We start from the raw sequence: 26096 nt of genomic DNA, 5'->3' as shown, positions 1-26096 counted from the left end.
AGCGGATAAGAGCAAATGACCACCAAAAATATAAAACAAAATATTGCCCCAGAAATGAAAAAAGAAATTAACACTGATTCTGGAGATAAATCTAGAAAATGTTGGAAAATTTAAAAAAAATCAGATAACATCTGTGGAAAAAGAAAAAAAAATCATTTTTCAAATCTTTCATCAGATTTGAGAAAAAGAGAAACGAGTTAGACCGTGGATAAGAGAAGATGGGGAAAAGCAAAAGGTGGAGCTAAAGAGAATTTCTCTGATAGTTTGAATTAAGGTGCAGGGAAGCCTATTTTACTCCATTTAATGCTTTGCTAATATGTTAGACAAATGTGTAATGATTGTATAGTCTGGCCTACTAAAAAAGGGAGGTAGAAGGGATGACAGGGGAAAACAGTTACTTCTAATCCAATATAAAAAGGAAGAACAGGTTATTTAAAGTTGGAGAAGTTGGTGTCAGGTACTTTAAGTGACAATGTGCCCAGGCAAAGAATGCTTGTTCCTTGATTTGGGCCTCAATGTAACTGCTGGAGTTACATGGCAGAGAGGTCAGAGTGGGAAAGGTTTATTTCATATGGCAGGCAACTGTAGACCCAGGGTCATTTCTGTGGACTGAGCACAGGTGATCTACAAGACAGTCAACTGATTTGTAGCTGTATTTCTCTACTGTAAAGGAGCCCACCTTGTGAACACTGAAGGTACAATAAATGACAAGAAGTGTAAGCTAAGCTGGAAAGACTGGGTTACTGGATGGTGGGAAGGAAAGAGGTGAAAGAATAGGTGCTTCACCTCCTCTAGTTGCATGGATTTAGTGTTGTGCAATGAACCGGATTCGATCAGGGACCTCGAGGTAAAGGAGCCATTAGGAGGTAGTGACCATAATATGATAAGTTTTAATGTACAATTTGAGAGGGAGAAGGGAAACTTGGAAGTGTCAGTATTACAGTTGAACAAAGGGAACTATGGTGCTATGAGGGAGGAGCTGGCCAAAGTTCAATGGAACAATACCCTAGCAGGGATGACAGTGGAACAGAAATGGCAAGTGTTTCTGGGAATAATGCAGAAGGTGCGGGATCAGTTCGTTCCAAAGAGGAAGAAAGATCCTAAGGGGAGTAAGGGGAGGCCGTGGCTGACAAGGGAAGTAATGGACAGTATAAAAATAAAAGAGAAGAAGTATAACACAGCAAAGACGAGTGGGAAGCCGGAGGATTGGGAAACTTTTAAAGAGCAACAGAAGGTAACTAAAAAGGCAATACGTGGAGAAAAAATGAGGTATGAAGGTAAACTAGCCAAGAATATTAAGGAGGATAGTAAAAGCTTCTTTAGGTATGTGAAAAGGAAAAAAATAGTTAAGACCAAAATTGGGCCCTTGAAGACAGAAGCGGATGAATTTATTATGGGGAACAAAGAAATGGCAGACGGGTTGAACAGGTACTTTGAATCTGTCTTCACTAGGGAAGACACAAACAATCTCCCAGATGTAATAGTGGCCAAAGGACCTAGGGTAATGGATGAATTGAAGGAAATTTATATTAGGCAGGAAATGGTGTTGGATAGGCTGTTGGGTCTGAAGGCTGATAAGTCCCCTGGACCTGATGGTCTGCCTCCCAGGGTACTTAAGGAGGTGGCTTTAGAAATCGTGGATGCATTGATAATCATTTTCCAATATTAGTGTGCAAACTTAAAGCACACGGTATTGGGGGTAAGGTATTGGTGTGGGCGGAGAATTGGTTAGCAGACAGGAAGCAAAGAGTGGGAATAAACGGGACCTTTTCAGAATGGCAGGCAGTGACTAGTGGGGTACCGCAAGGCTCAATGCTGGGACCCCAGTTGTTTACAATATATATTAATGACTTGGATGAGGGAATTAAATGCAGCATCTCCAAGTTTGCGGATGACACAAAGCTGGGTGGCAGTGTTAGCTGTGAGGAGGATGCTAAGAGGATGCAGGGTGACTTGGATAGGTTGGGTGAGTGGGCAAATTCATGGCAGATGCAATTTAATGTGGATAAATGTGAAGTTGTCCACTTTGGTGGCAAAAATAGGAAAACAGATTATTATCTGAATGGTGGCCGATTAGGAAAAGGGGAGGTGCAACGAGACCTGGGTGTCATTATACACCAGTCATTGAAAGTGAGCATGCAGGTACAGCAGGCGGTGAAAAAGGCGAATGGTATGCTGGCATTTATAGCGAGAGGATCCGAGTACAGGAGCAGGGAGGTACTACTGCAGTTGTACAAGGCCTTGGTGAGACCACACCTGGAGTATTGTGTGCAGTTTTGGTCCCCTAATCTGAGGAAAGACATCCTTGCCATAGAGGGAGTACAAAGAAGGTTCACCAGATTGATTCCTGGGATGGCAGGACTTTCATATGAAGAAAGACTGGATGAACTGGGCTTGTACTCGTTGGAATTTAGAAGATTGAGGGGGGATCTGATTGAAACGTATAAGATCCTAAAGGGATTGGACAGGCTAGATGCAGGAAGATTGATCCCGATGTTGGGGAAGTCCAGAACGAAGGGCCACAGTTTGAGGATAGAGGGGAAGCCTTTTAGGACCGAGATTAGGAAAAACTTCTTCACACAGAGAGTGGTGAATCTGTGGAATTCTCTGCCACAGGAAACAGTTGAGGCCAGTTCATTGGCTATAATTAAGAGGGAGTTAGATATGGCCCTTGTGGCTACGGGGGTCAGGGGGTATGGAGGGAAGGCTGGGGCGGGGTTCTGAGTTGGATGATCAGCCATGATCATAATAAATGGCGGTGCAGGCTCGAAGGGCCCAATGGCCTACTCCTGCACCTATTTTCTATGTTTCTATGTTTCTACATTCTATAGATTCAGGATCAGTTCCTGTGGATTGGAGGGTGGCTAACGCTGTCTCTCTCTTCAAGAAGGGAGGAAGAGAGAAAACAGGGAATTATAGACCGGTTAGCCTGATGTCGGTAGTGGGAAAGATGCTGGAGTCAATTATAAAAGATGAAATTACGACACATCTGGATAGCAGTAATAGGATCGGTCTGAGTCAGCATGGATTTACAAAGGGGAAATCATGTTTGATTAATCTTCTGGAATTTTTTGAGGATGTAACTATGAAAATGGACAAGGGAAAGCCAGTGGATGTAGTGTACCTGGACTTTCAGAAAGCCTTTGATAAAGTCCCACATAGGAGATTAGTGGGTAAAATTAGGGCACGTGGTATTGGTGGCAGAGTACTGAAATGAACTGAAAATTGGCTGGCTGACAGAAAACAAAGAGTAGCAATTAACGGGTCCCTTTCGGAATGGCAGGCAGTGACCAGTGGGGTACCACAGGGTACAGTGCTGGGACCACAGCTGTTTACAATATATATTAATGATTTAGATGAGGGAATTAAAAGTAACATTATCAAATTTGCCAATGACACAAAGCTGGGTGGCAGTGTGAAATGTGAGGAGGATGTTATAAGAATGCAGGGTGACCTGGACAGGCTGGGTGAGTGGGCAGATGCATGGCAGATGCAGTTTAATGTGGATAAATGTGAGGTTATCCACTTTGGTGGTAAGAACAGGAAGGCAGATTATTATCTAAATGGAGTCAAGTTAGGAAAAGGGGAAGCACAACAAAATCTAGGTGTTCTTGTACATCAGACACTGAAAGCAAGTATGCAAGTACAGCAAGCAGTGAAGAAAGCTAAAGGCATGCTGGCCTTCATAACAAGGGGAATTGAGTATAAGAGCAAAGAGGTCCTTCTGCAGCTGCACAGGGCCCTGGTGAGACCACACCTGGAGTACTGTGTGCAGTTTTGGTCTCCAAATTTGAGGAAGGATATTCTTGCTATTGAGGGAGTGCAGCGTAGGTTCACAAGGTTAATTCCCGGGATGGCAGGACTGTCTTATGTCAAAAGATTGGAGCGACTGGGCTTGTATACTCTGGAATTTAGAAGGCTGAGAGGGGATCTTATTGAAACATATAAGATTATTAAGGGATTGAACACGCTGGAGGCAGGAAGCATGTTCCCGCTGATGGGTGAGTCCGGAACAAGAGGCCACAGTTTAAGAATAAGGGGTAGGCCATTTAGAACGAAGTTGAGGCAAAACTTTTTCACCCATAGAGTGGTGGATATATGGAATGCTCTGCCCCAGAAGGCTGTGGAGGCCAAGTCTCTGGATGCTTTCAAGAAAGAGGTGGATAGAGCTCTTAAGGATAGTGGGATCAAAGGTTATGGGGATAAGGCAGGAACTGGATACTGATCATGGATGATCAGCCATGATCACAGTGAATGACATTGCTGGCTCGAAGGGCCGAATGGCCTACTCCTGCACCTATTGTCTATTGTCTAAAATGCCATAAAAAGGGAAGTAGGTAGCTGAAGAGTCAATCAGTGAGTCACAAAGGGAGCAAACCTTTCAAAACGCTGAAAGGGGTGTGGAGGAGAAAGGCATCTGGTGGCAAAATCTGAGAAGCCTCATGGCAAGTAATATCCTTGCAAATATTCTCAAGCTTGACAGAAAAGAAAATCAGACATAAAATAATAATCTCCCCCCCCCACCCGATTTGGGAAGTTGGGGGTGGTGGGGGTCTTTCAGGCCATCTCACAGATCCAATAATCATGACCATCTTCCAGAAAGGAGTGCAAGAGGAAGATGTGAGAAGAGGAAGATTGATGTGAGGAATAATGGACAGAATCTTAACTTAGCATCAACAAATGCACGGAGCACATCAATTACTACATGTAGTTTTTTTTTGGTGTCATGGAAACTTTTGGATTTACCGTATTAACCAAGAGAAAACGTGGAATTTTGAGGACAAATAGGAATCTGATGAACCTATGTTACCTCAATGACCTCAGTCACCAAGCTGCAGCATGCAGACATATCTCGCTTGTGCACATGCTCAGAGGTCATGTTCAAAGACATGACTGATTTGTTGACTGAGGCATAATGCAGAGTGGACCTTACATTTAATCACAAGCTAAATGTTCACTGGTAGGTGCTGGTGGAAGATAGACCTAGGAACGAGTAAAGAAACCAGTCTCTTCGGAATGTAGAAGTGAGATTGGAGGGGAACATAAATCAGGTGTTGGAAACTTTTTGAAACTGCATACACACACTGTCGGATGATCCATTGTATCCATGCACTGGTGGGATAGAAGGTGAAGCTGAGAACCAGAGGAACAGGGAGAGTGGATGAGAGCAAACATGGATCGGATGTGGTCAAAGGTCAGGTATATGTTTGTATGTGTGTTGGCATATATGTACTGCAAATGTGCATGCATATCTATGGGTGTGCATGCATGTGTACAAATTCCTGTTTGTATACATGATTATGCATGTAAGATTCTTGAAAGACTGTCACACCTGGAAGGACTGTTTGAGGCCCTGAATGGAGGTGAGGGAGGAGGTGTATGGACAGATGGAGCACTTAAGCTGCTTGCAGGGATCAGTGCCAGGAGGGATGAATGGACAAGGGAATCATGGAGGGAGTGAATTAGTGTTAGTAGTAGGTTCCCTTTGGAGATGGTGTAAGTTGTAGAGGATAACGTGTTGGATGCAGAGGTTGATGGGATGGTAGGTAAGAACGAGAGGAACTCTATCACTATTAAGGCGACATGAAGATGGGTTGAACGTGGATGTTCAGGGAATGGAGGAGATATGGGTTAGGGCAGCATCAATAGTGGGTGGAGGGAAACTCAACAATTGCTTATATGTGACTCTCTGTCTCTGTTCTCACACCTTGTACATTTACAAATATCATCGTTCTCTCATGGCATGCTTGGACTTCAAACCTTTGGTCAGTTTCTGGAATTACACACACACACACACACACACACACACACACACAGTCTCTACTGTACAGCCACCTAGTTCTGTTACTGTGGGTGCAGCTAGCCTCTCTTTGTGAGGTGTGATTACATACTGTATGAAAATGGGGATTTCATTCTGTGTGGATATAGGGTGTTGTCAGATGATTCTTCAGTTTTTTTACTTATTTCTGATGAGATGAACACAGAACCACTTCTCTTTTTGCAGGAAATCTTCTGGAAGACCACCAGATAGTGCAGTGACTGGGATGTCAGCTTTGGTCAGGCTCTGAGTTTAGACTGGCAGAGTTGTGCAGCACTGTGGCTATGAGTGAAAGAGAGATTAGTCAGACACTTGAACTAAAGCTGAGTCTGAGCTCTCAACATTATTAAAAAATAGTCAATCTGTAAGGGAACAGTGCCAGTTCTGATTCAGCTTAATGTTAAATAAATTTTAGGTTTTGCACAAACGTTGGGGTGAGCCAGATACCAGGATAACAATGCTCAGTTCATAGAATACAGAACAAAAATTTCACACTTAACTCATTCAGAAATAAGGCAAAATATTGATTAACCCATTTTTCATCTTTTGATAATTGCAGAATTGTGAGCAGATCAATTTCTCTTTTTGTGTTTGCTCTGTTCATGATAGATATTCGTTTCATCCATGGTATCTTTGCATCCTCCTCAAAAACCACATCTCTGCTGCTTCAATTCATTTCATCATATTACTAGATATTGTCCATCATTCTGAGCCATATAACATAACTGGATAAACGTAACATTCCAGTGCTCTGAGGCAGGTTGTCTTGCCTAGTTTAGTGTTGGTCAGTATACTCTTCATTCTCATAAAGGTGTCTTTTGCCATCCCTATTCTTCTTTTGATGTCCATGTCACACCTGCCATCTGATGTCACCCAGCTTCCTAAGTAGCAAAAGTTCTGTACTTGTTTTATGTCTTCCCCATTTATTCTCAGCCTGCAGATAGGATTCTCTTTCTTTTTGAATATCACCATACATTTTGTCTTTTTGCGATTGATAGACAGACCCAGTTTTGCACTTTCTTCAACAATTATATCAATTTAGTTTTGTAGTTCTTCCTCCATACTTGCAATTAACACAGTGTCATCCGCATATCTAAAATTATTGATGTATTCACTGCCAACTTTGATTCCCAAGATGTCTCTTATTATTTGTAATATTGTTTCACTGCACACATTAAACAAATCAGGGGAGAAAACTCACCCTTGTCTAATGCCTCTCTTGATTTCCGTAAACTGACTCACTTCTCCACCTATTCTTACAGCAGCAGTTTGTTCCCAGTACAGACTTCTGATTAGGCGGAGGTCTTTCGAATCTAGATCAAGAGTTTCTTGTAATATTTTGATTAACTTATTGTGCTTCACTTTATCAAATGCTTTTGTGTAGTCGATAAAACAAACAAATCTTTTTGCGCTTGAATACCTCGTTCCGATAGTATCCTTCACAACAATATCGCGTTTCTTGTACCTTTGCAGACATCCCGCCCTGCAAAAACTCATTTCAGGGAGGTCTCAACCTCATTTCAGGGAGATCTCAACCAGAAGTCTCAACCTCATAGCAGTTTGTGTCAATGAATTTGTTAATTTTGCAATACATCAGATTCACAAGCGTTCTGTGAGACAGCTATCTTCTGAATTCTGTCTTAATGTGCTATGTTCACAATAGCTGCTGTCTTAGTTGATGAGCGGGCATAGTTTTTTGCTATTTCTGAAACAGGAAACATTTTCTTGAATAGCTTGCCTGTGTGCTTACACACCTGGAATGGCAGGTTATGCTCAAGATGTAAAGCACAGCTCAGCTCTGGTGACCTTCTCTGTCAGACTTTGGTTTTCCGCTGAAAAGAACTGTGAAATGCTTGAGCAGCGTTTCCTGCGCTTAGCCTCCCTGATATGTTGTGGTCCCTAAAAGAAATAAAAGCATAAGGTGTGTCCTTATTACAGGTGTGCGCCGCTTAATCGACAACGTCCGATCACATAAATGTTCGTAGTCACATGCATTTGCCTGCAATAGTCGGGATCAGAACTTACTTCTTTTACATCAAAATGGGGGATTTTAAATGAGTGATTTAGAAGTTCTGTATCTTCAAGTTCAAGTTTATTGTCATCTGGCTGATTGTCCACAAATGAAACAACCTCTGTCCGGACCACGGTGTAGCCACAATACACATACCATGCACACCACATAAAACAATATATTACCATATTATTTAACAAAGTGTAATTCAAAATGCATATAAAGTGCGCAGCACAGGTAAACAGTTCACTGTCCTAATGACGAGACCTCAGTGATGGCCGGGTATTTATTAAAATTGTTTTTTCTTCTGAAAACGGCTGCGCTTAGACCCAGCCCATCGCGGGCTTCGATGTAACTGAAAGTGGAAGTGTTTCAGGAAAAAAAACCCGAAGAATTTGCTTGCTGCGAGCATGATTTTAAAGATGTCTTAGTGGACGATATTGGAATTTCTCTCCAATTTAAACCCCGCTGTAATCCCCTTTAAGGTACCAACGCGCCCTGCCCGTATAGGACAGCCTCGCATAGTCAGGTTGTCACCGCCAGCCTTGGGAATGTCTTCACCAGGCTTTTGTACTTCATTACTGACAGTTGTTCAGATGATTTCAGCATTATTACAGACGGCAGTAACTGAACTGATGGAATATGGAAGAGAGAGGTCGACTGTAAAACCCACCCACAGAGAAAACTGTTAGGTCTACTTAGCACAAAGAGAGATCAAGCAAGATTCATTCATTTTCTTTCTTTCTTTTTTTCTCCCTCTCCCTCTCTAAAAAATTGATTTCCGGGATATTGTATATAACTTGCGGGCATCAAGGAGCCGCTATCGATATGTGGGAGACTCCAGGAACTCCCGGGAGAGGTGGGATGTCTACCTTTGTCTTTCACAAAACTACATTGTTCTTTACCTATTTCAGCTTGTATCTTACTTTTAGCTCTTGTCATCAAAATTCTTAGAAGTATCTTAGTGATATGACTCATTAAACATATGGTCCTATGTAATTGAAATTCTATTGCTCCAGGTTTCTTCGGAAGAGTGATAAATACTGATTTTTTCATCTCTTCTGGTATTATTCCAGTCTCATAAATGTCATTGATTAAATCAGTAAGTTTTCCAATTCCATAATCTTCAAGGGCGATAATTTGTTCTATTACTAATTCATCAGGACCTGCTGCCTTTCCTTTCTTCATCTTATTTATTGCATTACGAACTTCAGATTTTAAAATACTCGGACCTTCAATGTTCTTCTTAATTTCTGGTTTTTCGCCTCGATCGTCTTCAAACAATTCCTGAATACACTCAGCCCATCTGCTCATAATCTCATTTTTTTCCATGATAATGGTACTGTCCTTTGCTTTCAGACATCCACCTGAAGAACAGAGGAGCTTTTTACCAGTGATATTCTTGATTTGTTGATGTAACCTTTTTGGATCAGTAATAGGGATTCTTTCTAGTTGCTCACATTCCTGGTTTAACCATTCTTCTTTGGCTTTTTGACATAAGCTTTTAACTTTTTTGTCGAAGGACTTAAATTTTATGGGATTTGCTTTCCTCCGTTGTCTTTCTTCCATTAGATTTTTGATTTCATCTGTCATCCATTTACTCTTTGTTTTTTCTTTTTTAGGAATCACTGACTTTGCTGATTCTACCAAGGCATCCTTTAGAGAGTTATATAACCATATAACAATTACAGCACGGAAACAGGCCATCTCAGCCCTTCTAGTCCATGCTGAATGCTTACTCTCACCTAGTCCTACTGACCTGCACTCAGCCCATAACCCTTCATTCCTTTCCTGTCCATGTAGCTATCCAATTTTACTTTAAATGACAATATTGAACCTGCCTCTACCACTTCTGCTGGAAGCTCATTCCACACACCTACCACTCTCTGAGTAAAGAAGTTCCCCCTCGTGTTACCCCTCAACCTTTGCCCCCTAACTCTCAACTCATGTCTGCTTGTTTGAATCTCCCCTACTCTCAATAGGAAAAAGCCTATCCACATCAACTGTATCTATTCCCCTCATAATTTTAAATACCTCTATCAAGTCCCCCCTCAACCTTTCTCTGTATCTTAGATGCTGAAACCCAGGTAACATTCTACTAAATCTTCTCTGTACTCTCTCTATTTTGTTGACATCTTTCCTATAATTCAGTGACCAGAACTGTACATAATACTCCAAATTTGGCCTTACCAATGCCTTGTACAATTTTAACATTACATCCCAACTCCTATACTCAATGCTCTGATTTATAAAGGCCAGCATACCAAAAGCTTTCTTCACCACCCTATCCACATGAGATTCCACCTTCAGGGAACTATGAACCATTATTCCTAGATCCCTCTGTTCTACTGAATTCTTCAATGCCCTACCATTTACCATGTATGTCCTATTTTGATTAGTCCTACCAAAATGTAGCACCTCACACTTATCAGCATTAAACTCCATCTGCCATCTTTCAGCCCACTCTTCTAACTAGCCTAAATCTCTCTGCAAACTTCATTTCTACATGATTGCTATCATCTTCAACAGATTACATATTTAAATAAAATACGGAGCAAATTAGAACACTACCAATACTACTACAGTACTATAAAACTGCACTAGAATCAGATCAGGTTTAATATCACCGGCATGTGTCATGAAATTTGTTAACTTAGTGGCAGCAGTTCAATGCAATACATGATAATATAGAAGAAAAAATAAATAAGTAAATCAATTACAACACATATATATGTATATTAAACAGTTAAAATAAAAGTAGTGGAAAAACAGAAAAAATATTTTTAAAAAAGTGAGGTAGTGTTCATGGGTTCAATGTCCATTTAAGAATCGGATGGCAGGGAGGAAGAATCTGTCCCTGAATCATTGAATATCTGCCTTCAGACTCCTGTATCTCCTCCCTGATGGTAACAATGAGAAGTGGGCATGTCCTGGGTGATGGGGGTGGTGGGTCTTAATGATGGACATTGCCTTTCTGAGGCACCACTGCTTGAAGATGTCTTAGATACTACAGAGGCTAGTACCCAAGATGGAGCTGACTAATCTTACAACCTGCTGTAGCTTCTTTTGATCCTGTGCAGTAGGCTCCCCATACCAGACAGTGATGGAGCCTGTCAAAATGCTATCCACAGTACATCTTTAGCAGTTTTCAAGTGTTTTAAGTGACAAACCAAATCTCCTCAAACTCCTAATGAAATATATCCACTGTCTTGTTTTCTTTTATATAGCCGCATCAATATATTGGGAGCAGGTGAGATCCTCGGAGATCTGGACATCCAGGAACTTGAACTTACTTGCTCACTCACTCCACTTCTGATCTCTCTATGAGGATTGGTTCGTGTTCCCTTGTCTTACCCTTTCTGAAGTCCACAATCAGCTCTTTGGTCTTACTGACGTTGAGTGCAAGGTTGCTGCAGTGACATCACTCAACTAACTGGTATATCTTGCTCCTGTATGCTGTCTCCATCTGAGATTCTACCAGCAATGGTTGTATGATCAGAAAATTAATAGATGGCATTTGAACTATACCTAGCCATATAGTTCCTAATAGTTACCGATGGAGGAATTGCTGTACTAATTAACAGTAAATGAACAAAATTAGCCCAGACACCTTGTGCAGATAATGAGCAATTCCTTCGATGATTGCATCCTCCAAATCTGCAGTTCAAGATGATTGTTGATACCTTCAAATTCTTTGTAGTTAATAACTCGCTGAAGGAGTGCATTTTCACCCCTGACCGTTTATCACACCCCCCCCACAAATCTGAATACTTGAAACTACAGTGAACAAAACAGTTCTGCATTGCCTTACTGCTTACTTCACACCAACTGTTAGTGACAAAAATCACTGCTTTTTGAACACAAATACATGCAGTTGACACTACTTAAAAACTGTTTGCTCTGAACACAGTGTGGTGTCTAATGGTCACACAAGTGCACACAATTTACACTAGTTAGAAACTGTTCAGCAAGTTTCCTGTCCCAATTGAACAGTACAATATTCCAAATAAATGAAGGGAATTGCGGCTACTTTCCCAGAGATTTTGTTCTTTAAGAGTAGTATCGAATAAGCAGCGTCCCCAATTAACAGATGGCCCAATTAGCCAGAATCCATTGCATTTACTCTTTATATATTTTTTATGTAAATTATAGAAATTTTTTATGTATTGCGTTATACTGCTGCTGTAAAACAAGGACATCTCACGTCACATGACAGTTATAATAAACCTGATTCTGATTCTTATTACAGCAAGTTAGCCATGGAGAGTTGATTTGAAGAGTCTGGAGATTATACTCCAGGGTAAGGAAGAGAAAGTATTGAATAAGAAGATGGGGGTTGGGATTTTCTACCTGCCAGACCCATTTTATCTGTGCAGCCACTTGTCCTGGGAGAGGCTCTGCCTGGCGTAGGTGGTCCAGGAGACACACTGGGGAAAATCAGCATGGCTCCAGGGCTCAGGCAGCCAGTGGTCTCCTGCTTCTGATCCATCCCATTCTGTCAGATTATATTCCCAGGAAACTCCTGGGTTATCTCCAAACGCTAAAGCATGATATTTATATTCTCAAGACAGTGCTCCAAAACAACAATATGTTATCAAGTGTTCCATGAATGGCCTCCAAGTGAATACTTTGCAAATAAAACAGCCAATCAGACGGCAACAATGGAAAGAGAAGCACACTTACTCTTTCAGGTTGAAGATCCTTTGAGACAAGTGGGCTATTAAATGACAAGTGCATTTTAAATTGGATAATGTTATTGACAAGGAAACTTATTGTGGAAGATTCTTACTTCTACCTGGTGTGCATAGCTCCTTGAAAAACTCAAAGAAGCAGCTAAAAAGAAGTTTTTGAGAACATTTTGAGGATCTGATTTAGTTTTTTTTAAGGTAGCTGCTTCTGATTTTCATTAATGGCTGGTTGAAGCAGATGCAAGTGTTACATGGGAATTTGCAATTGACTGACAAAGCACAGTGACAACTAACGACAGGTCTGGAACTGGAACTCACTCATGGATCTAAACTGGTTCTGGGAAAACATTTTTATTAATCAGAATAACTGCACTTTTCCATCTTTCTTCTCCATGTGTCAATAATTTAGTTTACTGATTTTAAATTAATCAAACTTTGAGTATTCAGGAAAGGAGCACAAAATATATTTTAATTCATGTGTTCCATAACTGGATAGCTCTTTCAAAGAGAAGCACAAGGCACAAACACAAATTATCCTTCTCCTGTGCTATGCCATTTTAGGTGTTGGATTAGCCTGGAGAACTTAACATGAGTCAGTGCTGGATTGGATCTGGATAGGAGTTAATTTGAGTCTACTGTGAATCTGAATCCAAATGGCTGCTTCAAGGTTTATTCAAGCTAAGGAGAAGGTCAAAGCCACTGGCAGGAGGCAGGTCGGTGTTTTAAACGTGTTGATGTGGCAGGAGGCCTTTGACTTAACCTGCTTTTCTTTCATGACTGGCTGAGTTTCTTGGAAACCAGGCTACTACAGTGAGGCGAACAAAGCTGCAGGGGAATGAAAACAACTTCAGGAGGAACAAGAGGACTTCCCTTCAGCATCCAAGCACTTCCATCATCAGAATTCCTCCACACTTCCTCCAGGGTAAACCACCTCTGCCGCCCCCCGCCCCCCACCTGTGCCCCTCTGGGATCTAAGAATACTATAAAAGCTAGGAATCGGGGAGTAAGATTCAGGTCCATGAAGTTATTCGAAACAACACCTGCCCTACTTCCAAATCTCGCTTGATTTTGGGCTAAATATCACAACTTTCAGGAACACTAAGAAAACCTTGATCTTCCACGCATGAAGCTGCCCAAGTAAATAACCTGATGAAGGGTCTCAGCCCAAAATGTCAACTGTACTCCTTTCCATACATGTTACTTGACTTACAGCAGTTTGTATGTGTTGCTTTGGATTTCCCACATCAGTAGATTTTCTCTTGCTAGTAAATAACCAGCCCTTTTTATTTAGAAAAAGATGTACAGTATAATCTGTTAAGAACTGAATAATTCTTATTAATTTACCACCCAGTAGGTTGCCTGTAGCAAAAAGGCAAATCATGTTTTGTTGACAGGAAGTAAGCTGGAATGAATAAAGTACCAGCAGACGTTCTGGTCAGCAAAATACAAGAAGAACGTAATTGCATCAGAGTGGCTGCAGAGGAGATTTATGAAGATGTTGCTAGGGCCAGAGAATGTTAATCTAAAGGAGAGATTTGTTGGGCTGGGCAGTTAGAAGAAACTGAAAAATAAGATTTAATTATGATATTAAAATTTATGTGAAGCCCAGACATCAGAAGTCATTCACAAAGGGTCATAAGTTTGAGCTAACTGCCAGAGATTCTGGAGTGGTTGTTAGAGAGACAGGGAGTCAGGAATACACTCAGAAGATTTTAGATAGATGCCTGGGTGAACAAAGTGATCTGCTGTGTCTTTTTAAACTGCAGACCTAAAGCTAGGAAGTGGGATTAGTCTAACTAGATTGTTGTTTCATTTTGGCGCTCCTGCCACTTAATGTTACATAGCCTCTTCTCTTTGCTACTATTTTATACACTAAGAGCATGTTCCTCCTCAATAAGTTTATAGTGATATACATGGAAAAATATGACTTAAGTTGGATAAAAGCAGAACCTAGTATCCTCGAGTTTTATAATGTGTCATTCTATTCATCTATGAGATTCTGTGTGCAGTCATTGTTGATTACATTATTACAATGATGTACTTTCATTTCATGAAATGAATTGGTAATGTGGTGGAAATATGAACACAGGCAAGCTCCATCTATTAGCACCTCCTACAGAGACTGATATTGTTTCTGTACTATCTTCAGGAGATTGATACTTGCAGCCATCTGAAGACAGCATAAAATATCAGCTCTTCATTGAACCCATGTATGTCCTGAACATTGTTGAAATATTACACATTGGTCCTTATTAAAGAGGCCTGTTCCAGGACCATCCATTACTTTTTCTGAGTAAGCCTGTTCTGTTGTCTGTTCAGGCTGACTCTTGTAGATTAGTTCACTTAAAAAGAATTTGCTACAGAAATTAGACTTTCCTAAATCAGGTAATGAAAAAGATCAGCACCTAATAAGACTGCACAAAAAAGCCTTGTGGTGTCATGGAGGAAAAACGCCTGTCAGCCCACCAAGTCTGCACTGACCATCAACCACTTATTTTCACTGATCCTCCATTAATCCCATTTCATATTCCCATCAATACTCCCACCCCACAGATTCTCCCAGTCAAATATATAATATAGGTAATTTACAATGGCAAATATACCTACTAATCTGCATGCCTTTGGGGTTTGGGAGGAAGATGGAGTCCCTGGAAGAAACCCATGTAGCAAACTGCATCAAAGGCCTGGACTGAACCTGCATCTCTGGCGTTGTGACGCAGCTGCTTTAACACAGACCACATCTGAATTTTTAAAAGTTTGATTATTTCTGCTATGACATAAGTTTCCTGGACTGATGTAGAACCCTCCAGCTATGAATATTTGATAACTGAAAGAAAAACTTCTTTTTCCACTCAAGTTCAGTTTAATAATATACAATCCCAGAAAATGTTCTCACATCAGACATATGATGGACTGGTGGCTGGTTCCTGCCAGAGATCACTAGCTGTCAGTGTTTTCTGAACTTCCATGCCTGTGCACTGTAGTACAGAAATACAGAACAAGTTATAGGTCAGACATTCTCACATTTAAAGCATTCCTATGTCCTGGACTCAGGTCTGAGTGCTAGACAAGTTCCATAACTCACTAAATGGAAAGGTTAGACATTCTTTGGATCTGGTCCATCAGCTTCACAACAGCTATAGCATCTAGTGGAGCCTTGTTCTTTGAAACAATCGATCAATCTCATATGGTAGGTGATTTGTTCACTTACTTCACTTTAATTGACCTTTATATTTTGACTAATCTTTAAGAGCCAAATGCTTTTAAATAAATTTGATTATTTTCTGTTTTTTACAATTATTTAATTTTTTTCATTTATTTCTAAATGTCTCTGAACATCAGAATCCTTTAGAAACTGTTAAAAATGACTTTGTTTTCTAAAAGTCATTAGGGAGTTAGGTAGGTGAGGAATTAACTTCCAATATCCTTGGTCCAGCTGCCACTCTTAGCTTGCCTCAGCCTATGCAGTCTAATAGAACTGAACACAAGGCATCGCTAGGCCAGATACACACTGCCCTTTGTTAATATTTGTGCATCATGCAAAGGACTGTTAGAACCTAACTAAGTACAGTATTTTCATTACTTTTTTCAGTAATATGCCTGAATGACAAGATCCAGTGTTTTCTTATTACTGCACAATTCTCTGCAACAATCACCTTACAGGTTCTAGAACTAAGAGTGGCAACTCATGTCAGAGTAGGGCACTATCAACTCGTACCCAGAAAAAAAACTGAATGGCACTGCGTAAACTCATTTCAATTTGAATGTTTACCAAGAGAATACTTAACGAGATTTTCATCTGATCTGGAACTAAAAGGAAGTTCTCAGATCTTAATGCTTCAATATGTCACCTCATCACTCTGATCATTGTAAAGTTTAGACAACATAAAATTGAAAATTTTGTTTTAATTTTTCCTAAAGAACATGAATCACAATGAAGGAAAAGTTCCTCTTGTGGATAGCAACTGTAAGAGTAGTGGAAAGATTTTCACTAATTTTCACTTTCAAATTGTATACATTTAATTTTAGAAAGCCTTCACCATTTCACTAGAAAGAGTGAAGATAGGGAACCCTTTGTCCATGGTTAATGTTTATCAAGTTGGCCAATGAAATATTCTATGTCTGTAGAACAGCTTGAGGTTTCTTTTACACTGAAACTTGACATTTGTTTATTCTTCATATGTACATATTAGTAATAAGGTTTTATTAGTAATTATGTTAAATTTAGAACTGATTGAAACCCTGGATAAAATGTGGAATATGTCCAGTTCAGTACAATTCATACCTCAGCTGATCGTCCAAGAAGTCAGTTTTCATTTTGCTACCTACCACTGCATCTTTCTAAAGTGTGTACAATAAGGTGCAGTACTGTCAGCTGGCTAAGTTGCTATAGATTCTAACCTGTATGATGAGAATAAAATCATTATTTCAAGGTGAATTGCAGAAATATTTTCTTTTGCTGTAATTGAGATATAGGAAGCAACTGTACACATTGCAACTAGCACATTAATAAATATAAAGGTGCTTATTATGATGACAGCTTTGGAAGTGCAAAGGAATAACATTTATCACTTGGCAGATACAGATCTCACCCCATCTGCTGAGACTTTGCATATATTTTCAGCTTACTGAGCAATGATTAGGGCTGTCAGAACCTCTTTAACCTCCTAACTGCTGGTCCCAACTGGCCCTAATTAAGGATTAATGAATTCAGAAGGCGCTAGCTGCAAAGTCAACCGCCTCAGCATTTTGTGTATAATTAAAAGAATGAATTATATCACAAATACTTCACTGAAACAGTGTGAACAGTGCTGAATGAACAATGCTAATGTACACCTGATCTAATTAGTAATAACAATGGATCATTATTATATTATTGGTAGCAAATTATAACAGCAGGAGAATTCATTTATGTAAACAGATGGCAAAAATGACGTAAGATTTGTATGCAACTATTATATTTTAATTGCTGATTTTTTTTTTACGGGATAAGGGTCTCCAGTGCCTTAAGGAAAACATTTAGCCACTTAATCTATTTGTAATTTCTATTGTGATGTTTTTCTTCAAGTTAGAACAGGGACAGATTATTAGCATAATAGCAATCGATAAGATAGGGTGCATGTATCCTTCAGTACATCAATAATCAGGATGAAATGTAGACCTTGTTAACATGAAGGAAAATAAGCACTTTGAGGATCAACTACACCAAGTGCAGGAACCAGATAAGACAAATTCCATTAGACTTTGCAATAGAACACTTAGAAATTCAAATAAGACATTCAGTATTCAGATTATTTTGTAGATTACAGATGATATTTAGTGATCATACCAGTACCTCTATTATATTGTGTATAATTAATAATACAAATATATTGAAATTTCAATTAATCCTTTGAATTTTCTACTGCAGATTTCATTAGACATATTATATTGTTTTCTTGTGGTGCCTGGAAACTATAATGTGGATCAGAAGTCTAGAAATCTAAAACCAAACAAGTATTCCTTTAATAAGTTCTTTAAAATATTTTCTCCACATTATTATAAAACAATACTTTGTACGCCGGTGTTGCATTTTGAAGTCCAGACATATCAATGAACATTCAAACATATCACTGCAGGTTTCAAGATGAACTGGTTATGGTGGCTCAGCACTCTTACAGCTAAATTACTCTAGGCAGTATCTGGTTTACTGTGTCATGGGCATGCAGACAATTTCTGTACAAAACACTCTTTCAGATTGTACTATAACATGAAAATATCTGTAGCACAGCACATATGCATACATTTATGTACTAGAATAGCTTTAATGGCTGATAGTAAAAAGCAATACATGTACTAAGCTGAGGAATGGTAGTGGGGATAAGCTCCCACTACCTAAAAGTGCTCCTCACGGCATGCACCTCAAATAGCCTCTGACAACCAAGTCCAACTCCTGGCCTTCTCGTGTGGCTTAGCCTCTAAGCCTGGTGGAACTGTTTCTACTGACAGGAGAAGGGGCGAAGGCGGGTCCTGGTGCCTTAAAACCAGTGCTTCAGGTAGATGGAGCTCATCAGCCTGGGAAGGCAGTCCATCTAAGAGAGGGAAAACTCTGATTTCAAACCTCCGCTGCCTTGCGGCCATACCCACTCATGGGAAAGGTTTCAGGAGTAATCCCTGAGGACAAGTCTGGAGCTGGAGTCTCTGAGGCAGTCCGACGTTACCTTCAAGCTCTTTCTGGCAACTCCTGCAATGACTCTGGTGCTAAGCTGTATCAGCCCTTGCCCTTCCCTTGGACAACATCGGTGTTGTGGAGAGGGGAGACTTGCTGCATAGGCAACTGCTAGTCTTCCATACAACCTTGCCCAGGCTGCACCCTGGAGCCTGGCGCAGATCCATGGTCTCGCGAGACTAATGGATGCCACCACCACATGTACTAAGCTGACTGGCTGCAGGCAGGAACAAACTTTATAAATGATCTGGTTTTAAAACTGAATTTAACTCAGCATTGGAAAAAAACATCTCTGTAGAATTTGTTTCAGAGCAGAAATTACTTCTGTAATGAATGGAAAACAATGTAAGTGTGCTATCAACTCAGCCCCGTTATCTGTAATAAAGTCTTAATGCTGCAGTTCATGACTTCCACCTGGACATTCCACAATTCACCCAACCATCACATCACAAGTCCTTGTGCTAGTACAACAAGAATTTAGTAAAACCCCTAGGCTCATCACCATTTACTCTGCAGACTATCTTAATACCCCAGAGATTCAACACAAACCAAAACTGACTCTCTCCAAACTGCACATGGCTGACATCACCTTATTGATTTAGTTTAGTAAGCTCGGTGTAAGTTTTACTAAAAAAAAGACTGTATAATTATTACTTGGAATGAAACATTTTGTGAGCAGAATGCTTCCTGGGTCTCAGAGGTGGTAGTGTCATTCTTCTTGCACAGTTAGGTCTATTAGCTGCTTACTTACTTACTGCTCATTACCTTGTTGGCAGGTAGGGCAGCAATGCAGGTCCTCCATCTCTGACGGCGTTCAAGGCTTCCTTTCTCGTGCCATTAGGTTCCTCTCGGTCTTCACTACTGTCAGCGATGCAAGTCCTGGGTGGAGACTCAGGAATACTGTTGCTCTCAGATGTAGGAAAATTTTTCATTGCTTGTTTCCATAACAATTTTGTTTTACCAGTCAGGGTTGTTAGCCCTGAGCTGAACCTCTGAACCTGGAGGACCAGTGGACCACTCTTAGTCTGGCCTCTACCCCTAGACCTGTTTGGCATGGGTGACCCTACCAAGAGCCAAAGCATAAAACCCTGACTCCAGCCAACATAGCTCTCCAGGTCATTGAGATATGCAAGCCTCCAAGCCACAACAAGGTTGTGATCCTCTTGAAGGATCTATTAGATGAATGAGAATATTATCGCATCTGATCTTCCACAACATCTTCACTATTAATTCATTTGTGATCATCTATATGTGATATTCTATTTAATATATGTTCTATTGTATATAATATATCGATGTGCTAGTAATATATTGTTGATAATGTAAATGGTTTACATGGTGTTATTGGGTTGCATGATGTTGCTCTCTAGTGATTCCAGCTACTCAGTCCTACTTCTACACTTTTTCATCTTCAGCGTCCTCCTCCTGCTGTGTTCCTGCTCTCCAGCTGGTGACAAGACAGCAAGGTAATACAGTAAACAGCCACAAATCTCGATACCTATGCTTTAACCACAAAACTCATCTAAATGATCCATGCAGCAAAGCATTGTCTGAGCTTGCAAGTCATTAGTGCAACTACGCGTCTCACTGTTGGCCAGTTCTGCAGCTGTGTCCATGTTCTTGTCAGGAGTGATGAGCCAAGTCTGAAGCAGGATTCACTCCCAATGCCATGTGGCCATCGAGGCTGTCAGGTGAATTGAAATGAAGGAATTACAGGAATCATGCACAGGAAACGGAATCATCATTTCACCCAAATGAAACGTTGATTCTGGTCACAAATCAGCCACATATGGAGAAATCCTTTCTATTGATTATGATAAACTAAGACTAAAATAATTAGCTATTTCTGGTGTATCCATTCAGTAAGCTGATGGTCCAATTGGAACAATAATGATGTAGAGATACAGATGGGGATTAAATAAACAAACCAGCCACAAGGACAGGACACAAGGCACAGGTGAGAATACAGTGATGAAGAGCAGAAATGGGCCAGTCAGTCCACAATGGCTGTGTCAGTTCTTTCCAATTATAGTAATTTCTCAGCTTACAGAAGGAATGTGTTTCAAGAAAGCATTTCATTAAGCAAAATTTAATAAAGCAAGAAGATCGATGTAGTTTATGGGGGCAAGCTGGAGAACTATTCGTTGGAGTGAAAAATTGTTACATAAATGAAAGACATCATTCTACTAAGTCAATGATATTATAACAAAAATTCATAAATGGAATATTCATAAATTAGTGAATACCTGTGGCAAAATTTCCTGCCCTTCCCTGTGGACCAGCAAACACTTCCACCAAGCATTTATTTAAACCCTTTCTGAAAGTCATTAGAACATAGAACATAGAATAGTACAGCACAGTATGGGCCCTTCGGCCCACAGTGTTGTGCCAACCCTCAAACCCTGCCTCCCATATAAGCCCCCACCTTAAATTCCTCCATATACCCGTCTAGTAGTCTCTTAAACTTCACTAGTGTATCTGCCTCTACCACTGACTCAGGCAGTGCAATCCACGCACCAACCACTCTCTGAGTAAAAAAACCTTCCTCTAATATCCCCCTTGAACTTCCCACCCCTTACCTTAAAGCCATGTGCTCTTGTATTGAGCAGTGGTGCCCTGGGGAAGAGGTGCTGGCTACCCACTCTATCTATTCCTCTTATTATCTTGTACACCTCTATCATGTCTCCTCTCATCCTCCTTCTCTCCAAAGAGTAAAGCCCTAGCTCCCTTAACCTCTGATCATAATCCATACTCTCTAAACCAGGCAGCATCCTGGTAAATCTCCTCTGTACCCTTTCCAATGCTTCCACATCCTTCCTATAGTGAGGTGACCAGAACTGGACACAGTACTCCAAGTGTGCCCTAACCAGAGTTTTATAGAGCTGCATTATTACATCGCAACTCTTAAACTCTATCCCTCGACTTATGAAAGCTAACACCTCATAAACTTTCTTAACTACCCTATCCACCTGTGAGGCAACTTTCAGGGATCTGTGGACATGTACCCCCAGATCCCTCTGCTCCTCCACACTACCATTATTGAATCTTCCTCCAGAACCCTAGTTCTTTTTCCAGTTTTTTATGATTAGGACTTCTTGCATTATCAAAGGCAATTAATCCTTGCTTATACCACCAAGACCTTCTATGATTTTGAACTTCTTTATCACATCTCCAGAAAGCTTATTGTGAATGACCTAGATTTACCTAGTATCTCCACATAACTAGTTTGTGAAGGGGACAAGTGATGGTGGTGTAGGAACAAGGAAGATAGGCTGTTGGAGGAACTCAGCAGGTTGGATAGTATTTGTGAAGGGAAATGGACAGTCGAAAATTTGGATTGAACCACTTCATATGGACATCTGGATCATGTTTAAGGATCTAGGCCATGCAAATAAGATTGAAAACAAATTTCAGAGATGGGTCCTGGAATAGCTTATTTAATCTAGGAGGGAGGAGAAGATGGCGACGTGACGCAGTGCGCTTGGCCATTCTGAATGATATCGTATCTGTGAAGTAGGATGCCATGCACAATCCTGATTTGATAGAGACAGACGTGAAGAAGAATGGAGGAACATCTGGAGAAACTTCTGAAATGCCTTCTTCGCTGCTGCTGCTACTGTGCGATAGAGAATCTCAGGAGGGAAGGCCCCAAATAGGCCTTGCCTATTGCCTGTTGCCGGGGCCGGGGTCGAAGCGCTCGGCAGAGATGGTGCTCCGTGCATCGGCGTCGGAGAGCTGGTTGGAGGCTTGGAGTTTTCGGGCGGACTCGGAGTCGGACTGTGGTCGGATGCTTCCAGGGTGCTGCATCAGCAAGTTTGCAGCACTGGAGGTTTACCATCTGCGTGAGGTGATGGGACTTTCGAGAGACTTTGAGACTTTACCATGCCCATGGTCTGTTCTTATCAAATTACGGTATTGCTTTGCATTGCTGTAACTATATATTATAATTATGTGGTTTTTGTCAGTTTTCAGTCTTGGTTTGTCATGTGTTTCTGTGATATCATTCTGGAAAAAGATTGTATCATTTCTTAATGCATGCATTACTAAATGACAATAAAAGAGGACTGCGTGTCCCCATAATCTAATCTAATCTAATCTAGAATTTTGAAGAGTTGCTGAGAGAATTAATACAAAGTGTATTAATTCGGTGGACTAATGCTTCAGGAAGCAGGAGCTGACCACTAGAAAACATGTGGCAGCTTTGGTTTGCACATGATTTAGTGGTCCAGAATAAATCAAGTCTACGGAGTCAGATTTATCAAGCTTGGCACATGGACGTAGTAGGTGGTCTCTGCAGGAGTGCAGGCCAGTTAAGTGTGGAAAGTGTGGAAGGTCTTGCTATGGATATCATAGGAGACATTTAGTCTTGGAACACTCATTCAAAATACCCTAGTGTTACAATATTTCATGTGGTTAAGAAACTGCAGAGAAGTTATGCAGAAAGCAGAGAGACAGGTTAATGGTATAAAATCACTGGGGTTCTGAGCATTACACATTAACAAAGAATGAAGAGGTGGAAAAAGTGGTATTCAGTAGCCAAAAATTATGCTACCGTGTTTATAAGAGGAACTACAGTAAAAAAGCATAGAAATAAAAAGGTGAGTCATTCTGTGATACCGCAGGATTTTTATCTGCAATATTGCCGGCACCCTACTCTGAACTAGTTCAAGGTCTACTCAGGAAAAATCCTCAGAGTCATGGGAAATGAAACTCCTGAGCATAGAAGCTGAGAAAAAAAGGAGTAATTTGTAGAGTCGCATCTCAATATGTGGACAGCATATTTCAAAAACTACAGGAAATATGGGGGTAAGATCGAGAAAGGCAAGTTGGAAGGCTTGCAAAGGTGGAAAGCTGATCTTCTGGAGATGCTGGAGATATAATAAGCTAAATGGAAAGCAAAGCAGAAGGCTTCATAAAGGTTTAAGTATGTCCAGCATCATGGGGTGTGGTACAAGATCTTAGAGAAGAAAGTTATTGTAAACTTCCCTAGAATTTGGAGAGGCAATGAGAAAAAGAAAATGCTCAAGATGCCTCAAGCAGCATGCACATCAAAGAGAAATTATTAATTCTGCTTAGTCTGAATGTTATTACCTGCAACAATACCAAAGAAGCTCCAGACACTACTAACAGCTTTCCCTATTTAAGCTATTTATACCCCCATTAATCTTGTTTTCTATCAAACCTCCTTCCATCTTATTTACTCCAAGGAGCAATGGTTGCACCTGCCAACTTTCATGCAAGATAATGTGACAGGAAGGACTAATGTATGTTCATCTGCACTGGAAATACAGAACTAATCTATTCATAAGAGTGTGTGCCCTAGATAAATTTCAAAGGTTCATTGCAATATTATAAGAAAGATTTTATCCCAATGATTTATTTTATTGTCTATCTGACGCTTTAAACTTAACAATATATCAGCAAAATAATTCAAATTGAATCATCTTACACATTTTCAAGGAATCCAAATTGAGTGATTTTATACATTTTCAAGGCACTCCAAAGCAAGCTGCAGATTTACAAAATCTACCAATCTATATAGTAAATCTGTAAGGATTGAATCACACAAAGACGTAGGAAATTATAACAATGAGGAACAATAAAGCATTAAAAAATCATAATGCTGAATATAAAAGGCCCTTCTGGATAACTGAGGTAGGTATATGATCATCCACCCACCAATGTTCACATTCAATAGACCTTCCTTTGCAATTTACTGCATTTCCAAGTAGACGTCACCATTAACACATCTTTCCCTCCTTTCCTCTTTCTGCATTCAGAACGGATCATTCACTTCACAACTTCCTGGCCTTCTCTACATTCACCACAGCTACACCCTTTCTCTCAGCACTGAGCCTTGCAACCACAGGAGTTGCAACACCTATCCTTTTCCTTCTTCCTTCCCGCCATCCTAGGATGCAGAGAGTTTTGCCTTGTGAAGCAGCAATTCACTTGCGCTTCTTCCAGTCTAGTGTGTTAAGTTCAGTGCTCATGCTGTATATTAGAGGAAGCATACACAGATCAAGTGATCATTTGGCAGGACAATTCTTCAACCACAAGGAGAATCATCCTCCCAGCTTCTCTGCCAATGATCTGATCAGAATGTTGCCCACCACAATAAGATATAGCCTCATCCTTAAATTCCAATGATTATACAACCACAAATACACTAACTGAAGTAGAAATGAAAAACATTCAAGTTTTCCTATAGCTTTGCATCCTTTCTGAACTCCAATGTGATTGCATACTTCTCTCTGAATCATACACACAATAAGACAGCAAGTCTGAGCAATAGGACTTATCATGCATAGAATTCAGCCTACTGGAGAGAAATATTTTCAGAAATTATAAATAGAAACTTGGATTGGATTACATCTATATTTGTGTCCTTATTTCTGTGGTAAAAAAAAACACCCTCAGCTTTTTCTTCATTTTAACAATGACTCAATGAAATAAAATTACACTCTGTTGAAGAAGCAAATATTTTTCACTCATAAGTCGTGTACTGTCATTGTAACACCGAAGAACCACACGTCACAATTGATACCCTATCTGCATTTTGGCTATTCAAGAATTAATTTTGAATAATATGCACAATCTGAATACAGGAAATTCATGCACAAAGTGTCATTATTGTGATAAAATAATGTTCAGTGCTCTGAAGGACACCAGTGGCCATCTGCTGCTTCTGGAGTCCTGATTTGCAGCTTCAGCACATTAGAACATAAACAAAAAGACAAGGATGAGTGAACCAGCTGATATTTGACTTGGAGTTTACTTCTGGTCTCATCGCAGTGAACCTATTAAACTCAAATAAAAGTACAAGGCCCTAAAAATTGTCAACTGCTCACTATATGAAATCTGGATTTGAGCTCAGAAATATGAAAAAACTAAATACTGAAGTTGGCAGCTTAAAGAAATAATGTGAAATACGAGCTAATCAGTGATCAACCCCATTATTGAGATGATTTATAAGGAGGATTTCCTTCTTTATAAAGGACTAATAAAATCTGGAAAAATGGGGCGTTTTTATTAGGTTTGCATTACTCTGATATGATGATGCATTTTTTTGCAAGGAAAGATTGCACTACATTAGCAATCAACCAAAACTAACATGTACCAAAAGCACACTGTAAATAATTACATTTATGTCCCATTGTCACTTCAGAACATTTTCACATTCCCCCCTCGGCTATTACATTCATGTTTCTCCAAGCCTACCATTGGGAAAATGCAACAACCCCTCTGATTAAAGTTGAAAACCTCTACTATGCTAATTGGAACCTCATGATGTAAATGGATGTATTATGCTTTATATTAGAGTGGCTGGTAGTAGCAGGAATGGTAGAAATGGAAAAATGTGTTAAAATA

This window comes from Mobula birostris, chromosome 8 (assembly GCF_030028105.1).
Source record: "Mobula birostris isolate sMobBir1 chromosome 8, sMobBir1.hap1, whole genome shotgun sequence".
Classification (NCBI taxonomy): Eukaryota; Metazoa; Chordata; class Chondrichthyes; order Myliobatiformes; family Myliobatidae; genus Mobula; species Mobula birostris.
Note: the sequence above shows the minus strand (reverse complement) of the source record.